The 6728-nt window shown below is 39.2% G+C and overlaps 1 long non-coding RNA gene across 1 annotated transcript; it reads right to left on the bottom strand.

Annotated features, from left to right (window-relative positions):
• Positions 1–566: 566 nt before the first annotated feature.
• On the bottom strand, positions 567–6082 carry LOC124789927. The gene is made up of 2 exons (XR_007016189.1): positions 6036–6082; positions 567–868 (listed from the first exon to the last, which is right to left on the bottom strand). It is a non-coding gene; the product is annotated as an uncharacterized LOC124789927 (long non-coding RNA).
• Between the last annotated feature and the right edge of the window lie 646 nt (positions 6083–6728).

Raw genomic sequence — 6728 nt, 5'->3', positions numbered from 1 at the left:
ATGGACAAGTTTTGGTGTTTGGCACTGTGACTACATCATTCATTTGTTGAATACCTACATAAAAGTGTAGTTTCATCAAAAAATTTATCCAGAATGGCGTTAGGTTCGATGAAATCTTCAAGGCCTCGGAGAAGTGAGTCTTGTCTCAGTCTTGTTAAGCAGATCTGGAATCCTGTTCTGAAGAATTTTTGCATCTTAGCATATGATCGATCACCAGGCAGTTTTCCCATGGTTGTATATGTGGCGACTGTCAACAGTGCTGAAGTGGCTGTTGAACGTTGCTAAAAGAAAACTAAATGAATTGAACAACATGCAAAAAGAATAAAAAATTAATTATTCTGTCTACACATAGTCTATACTGGAGAGAAAATTGTTGACAGTAGCAGGAAGAAGACTTTTTTCATTGAACTAGACGATTATTGCACAAATAAGTCATTTTAGACACAGAACCATTGTTGCAGCGTGCTCTGTATTATCGGAAAGAAATTTAATTTTAGAAATAGCTGAATGAGTAGGAACTGGATAGGGAAATTGATGTGTTAATTCCTCTTAAAGAAAAGGACACATTGTGAAAGAAGAAGTGAAATTTATTGGGTGAGTGAGAACATTAAGAATATAACAAACATGGAGAAAATGGCCAGGAGAAGTTTCATTTCAGTGCCAAGTCGATAAATCCGTTACTAAGAGCTCGAGGTGATTCGGTTCAAGTTTATCCGTAGACATAGGGGTAGTAGTAGTACTGCTCGCTGCCACGGAGAGTCTCTCTGGGCTCGGCAGCCACTGGAATAGGGCCAGGGCGCGGGAAGGGCGCTGGGCCAGGCACCGCCAGGGCTGCACACACCACAGCCAGCACCACCAAAAGGTATACCTGTGGGGAGACAATATCTCTGATCAGAGATAGTACGTGTAGCAGTACTGCTAGCTGCCTCCACAGGGCATGGGTGTGGCCACACACACACACACACACACACACACACACACACACACACACACACAAACGAACAAACAAACAAACAAACACCACCAGAGTAAAAAGAATATCTATGGTTAGATACAAAATATGTAGTAGTACTCAGTGAATGCTATAGCATCTGGATGTGGGACTCGGATCTCTGAAAGTAGAATTTCAGCGTCGTCTGTATTGACGACTATATTGTAGTTAGGCGAGAAATTTCCTTGGGTCTGTAGATGATTAAGGATTATTATTTTATTTCTGATTATAAATCTTATGACGCTGATAGTACCAGTGCATGAGCAGCAAAATATGAACTCAGCACAATATTTATATATTAACAGAATCTTCCACCTTTTCTTGGTAGAACAACAATATAATAAATGAAAAACACCTGGTTGCTTTTGTTCTACAATACTACCTTTATTGTTAACCGGTTTTAGGCTTACAAGGCCATCTTCAGACATTTACTGAGTATGGCCACACACATTTACTGAGTAAATGTCTGAAGATGGCTTTGTTAGCCGAAAACCGGTTAACAATAAAAGTAATATTGTAGACCAAAAGCAAACTGGTGCTTTTCATTTATTACAGTATTTACACTATTTAATTTTATGAATCTTCACATAATAATAAACTCTTAGTGTGCTTTGGTAGGAATATATAAATATTTTCTTTTAGTTTGTCGATAAATAGTAAGAGAAAAATATGACAAAGATACTACATTAAAGTAATGAATTGCAGTCGTTGTGGACATCCTACAGGAAATGGGCAACCATTTACAACAATATTCTCGAAATGTATTATTATCAGGTTGCGCAAGTCTCTCTTTTGTCAAAACTGGCATTTAGAACCCAATACTGCAAATAATCTACCTGAAAACTCGATATTTAGTGTAACTGTGACAGAAATACCTTGATATATTTGCAATACATGTCAACGTTAATTAATCTTATGTTCCATGGATAATTTGCATGTTAAATCGTAATGCATTGGAAAGAATCGTTTTTCATTCAAATAACAATATAATTTATATATAGGGCTACATGCTGACCATTATTTTAATATAAAGATGTGAGACATTAATTCATGCCCACCAACTTTCATACATTAAAATAACATAAGTTGTTTTACTGTATTTCAGTTTGTATGTAAATTTTACTTGTGTATCACCACATGAGAGATGAAATATTTTGGGTGCAGCATTGTGCACCCTTTTTTTGCTAAAGATAACCTCAAAGCAGATTAATGAATGACATTTTTTCTTACAGTATTGTAATTGTGCACAGTTCTATTCCTTTTCAAACTGCAGTGGGTTATTTACAACAAACATCATGAGAGAATAAATGAATTGCAAAGCAGGAGTCAGTATGCCTAACTCCTTAAACAGATGTCGACAAGATGATCGTGGGTGAGTACCACATATTTCTTACAGGACTTTTTGAGCAATGAAAACTTTTGCTTTTTAAACACGAATTGCGCAGAACAATATTCCATCTGACATTATTGACTGTTGACTGAAAATATGCAAAGTATATCAGTGTACTTTGTAATGTTCGAAGTGTTAATGTGACTTGTTTTACAAGCTCCAAAATGTGGTTTTCCAGCATAAATTATCATCAATACGGACACGTAAAAATTTTACAACCCTTTTTTATTATTTCCTTGTTACGTGTTAAACACTTATCATTAGTACAATACCTCTAGGTGTACAGAGATGAATACGTTGTATCTCTCTGAAACTGAGAGTATGGCGCTTAATGGACACATGAATCTTGTTAAGCAACACATCAGTTCAGAGGCCAAGTATGCAAATATGTACGTCGATTAAGAGTGCGAGGTAGATGTTTCTTACATGTCAATAATAGTTTCTAGTTAATGAGTATTTGCATTGTTCAGGGGAAAAAGTTACCATGAGTTATGGCATGTCCGAATAATTTCGTTCAAGAGATGTCTATATGTTTGAGACCACTCGGTTGACCAGTCACACCTATTTAAACATTTGCATAATATAGCAATTAATTAATTGGTTTCGCTACATCTCAAGGCATTTTTATGACCCGAAATTAGAAAGAATAAGTGCAAATATTGGAGAATGGTTTTTCTAATCCGTCAATTCGCCGATTACACTCGAGTTCTAGAATGATACAGCAGAAGGACCATCGGTTTTTGCTCTAGTTTCGAAAGGTAATAGTCCTAGGTTCTAGTCCCTGTCAGGTACATTGTTTTAAACTGCCACTAAGGTCGATATGTTTCATATTTGTCCCTCTCCAGAAGTCTGAAACATCCAGTGTGACACATCCTTTTTGTTCTGCGTTGCTGTGCCTGACATGATGTTGTTAGGCACGAAATTGAGAGCGAAGATCTTTGTGTGACTCACTCGAACAACTGTAACTTGCCATGCGGTCTAGATATAAATCACTAGAAGTGCAATAAATTTTCACAGAACCTCTGCCTGTGCTCATTAAGCACAGCTAAGCCTACACATACCATAGGCAGTATCACAAAAAGGAAGATTTGACTCTATGTGAAAACAGGTGTGAATAACGACTGTACTTACTTCAGGTAGTAAAGGGTACAGCAATCAGTCGAAAATAATGTTCGTTCCAGACAAGGTTCCGGTCACTGTGTTGCTCTATTATGTGCAGTTTTAATGATTTAACTTTCATTTACTGCTCTGAAGATGGTCATACAATGATCTAAATCTGAAATTGCAACAAAACTTATTTCTGACTGAACGTTGTAACCTTTACTAGTAGTCATACAGGAAGAGCTGCGAAAGAAGAGCGCCTCTGGGCAGAGATATGATGTATACTACTGCTTACTGCTTCCGAGTGGTTCTGGGTATCGTGCGCCACCCTCGTGGAAAAAAGATAATTTAAGGTCAGAAATGGGATACACAAAACAGTGTGAACTTTTAGCTTCTCCTGGCGTATGCTTCTAAATAAGTTTAGGCAATTTCGTCAAACACCAATATTTCGGTAAGTAACGCCCTTGCCATTTTCAAGTCTTAATTGCCTTCTGTCATTCTACATTATTAGTCGTCACTGCCACAATCTTCACCACCACATAACTTCTGCCAAAGCCTCTTGTTACCCTTGCACAGCTGGCGTACATTGGTGTGTCGAAACATTATGAACACTTCCAACCGTGATGTTGAATGCCCCCTCGTGGCTGTGTTGAGTCGTGACTCTGTATTGCTTGTATATCAACAGCGTGGTGATGAATGGAGAATCAGTCTAGTGATGATGTGATCTGCACACGGGGAAATCTGTTACCATAAGATACTTTGAGGAAGGGCAAATCGAAAGGCAAATCGATACGGCCCAACTCCTGAGAAAGAGCATCTCGGAAACGCCAACGCTTTCCGGCTGTTCGCCTGCTACAGTCTTGAGCACCCGTGGAATGTGATTGACGGACAACGAAACTTAGTTGTGTAAAGCAGGATAGCGGTGATCTGAGGCAGATCCGACGGTCGATTACAATGCTGATAAAGGTAAAATGTTTGGGGCGTATCTTAAAACACACATTGCTAAACAAGGGATTCCGCAGCAGACGATCATTATGCGTTCTACGTTGATCCAACGACAACGTCAATTACGATTCCAGTGGACATAGGATCATCGAACTGGACCGTTGTGTGATAGAAACATGTCGCCTGGTCGGATGAATCGCGGTTTTTGTTACATCAGGTCGAGCACCGAGTCAGAAGACGCTGTTATCCAGACGAACGGTTGATCGGAACGTACAGCACGGCACGGACGCAGACCGAGTTGATGTCTTAGCCACCAAATTCGCTTTTTATTAACCACATCTGCACCAACAAATACCCGACCCGCTATTTAGAGGAATTTAGTAACCTGTTTGTAGACATCTGGTGCAACATAACTCTGGGAACGCTTTCAAGGAATTGCACCATCCATGCCACGCAGAACTGCTACTATATTGCGTTCCAGAGATGCACCAACACACTATTAAGCAAGTGCTTATCATATTGCCAAATTGTTTTCTGGAAACGTATCTTGTGATACTTATACATACATTAGAATACCTCCTGACCACATGCCTGCTTCTACCATTACTCTTCGGCTGTATCATAATTTATCCCTGTGTTAGTCTCTAAGACTTGACTCTTCTTCCCTCTCCTCACTTACATTTTATTGGAAAGTAACATATGCAAATTTTTTGTATCAAAAAGATATTAGTTCGACGGCAAACAGTTGTCAGATTAGACATTTAGTGGAAAGTACTTTTTATTTGTATACAACTATTTCAATATTTTTGTACAAAGTTTTTGTCGGAGCGCTCTTCTACACGCTTAAGTTGAGCATCAAGAGGCTGGTGCCTGGGAGGCTACAATAGATAAGCTTTTATATTATAATGGCTAGGAGGCTAGGAACTAACTACTAGGGCAACTGACGAATCCAGTTGGCACAAATTTCCTGGATTCCCACTTAACATTTAGCAACCTACAATTATCGGGACCTAAGGTGGATAGCTAGTTTATCTACATAATATCCTAGCTGTAGCTCATTTAACACTTTTTTCCCAAAATTATTACATTACCTGTTATTACGGTTCGTGATATCAATGAATTCCAATATCTTGCAAGTGACTTGCATCTGTACGTAGTATTCAAAAAAGTTAGTACCTACTTTCAGAAAAAATCGTTCACTCTGTACGCTATTTTGAAATTTCCTGCCAGATTACTCACATATTGTTCGGAAAGTGGTTTGATATGAGCTGTAGGAAGCTACCTGAGAGATCTTGTTGGCAACATAGAATTGATGCCATATATCAGTGGCCTGTGACAATCATAAAGTATCAGAATCTTTGTAGTACATCCACTTTAGAAAACGAGAAGTCTTTCAGATATTATTCGCTCGTCCAACTTATGACATCATATGCTTTTAGTGGCCACCGGTGATGTAAGAATCAGTTATTACTGGTAGAACATTAAAAAGCATTTTATGTATGAAAGATATGTAGGTCGAGCTAACACAATCTTGTTCAAGACTTTGGAACAGCCTACAACGTTCTCAATGGAATACATATCCCAGAAGACAGACGAAGAAATACTTACGATAGCCTTCATGTTGTTGCCTTCTGTTGTCGTCGCTGCCAACTGATGCCCTCAGAACGCAGCTCTGCGAATTTATACCCGCGGGGTGGTCACCGAGAGAGGGAACCTGCATTGCCCCAGGCAAAGGCGTGGTGGGTCGTCCCTATGACGTTACAATAGCCAGCATCCAGGTACCGCCCTACAAGGGACCTAGCAACCAAGGTCAGTCAGTCGGGACTTGCAGTTCTACGGGAAAAACGAGAAACGTTGGCTAGTGCGACGAGTCTTTTGTTATTCTAAACATTATAATCTATGCATTGATACTTTCAGGTCATTTTCCATCGTATTTCATGTTAATTGGCCTCACCATAAGGAGGAAACGCTATAGGTACAGGGTGAGAGTCAAAAGATAATGGATCCAGCTTAAAATGAGAACTCTGAGCTGGTGGCTGCTTTTACTGTGTGGATAAGAGATACCCATTGCCCTTCATTTGAACCGATGAATCCTTTATGTTGAGCTGCGTCCAATAACACAATGATTATGTTTAGCTTTTAAATCGAATTTCATTATTATTGCTGCCATTACCTCGCACTTCAGGGATTAAGTGGTTGGCTGGCGTTACGACTTCACACATTGATCTATCTGTCTAATGGTGCTCCTACTGTCCTTTTTCCCTAGCAGATGCCCCTTTTTATTTCTTTTGGGGATGTAAT

Source organism: Schistocerca piceifrons, chromosome 3, assembly GCF_021461385.2.
Source record: "Schistocerca piceifrons isolate TAMUIC-IGC-003096 chromosome 3, iqSchPice1.1, whole genome shotgun sequence".
Lineage (NCBI taxonomy): Eukaryota > Metazoa > Arthropoda > Insecta > Orthoptera > Acrididae > Schistocerca > Schistocerca piceifrons.
Note: the sequence above shows the minus strand (reverse complement) of the source record. Positions and strands in the feature narration are given on the sequence as shown.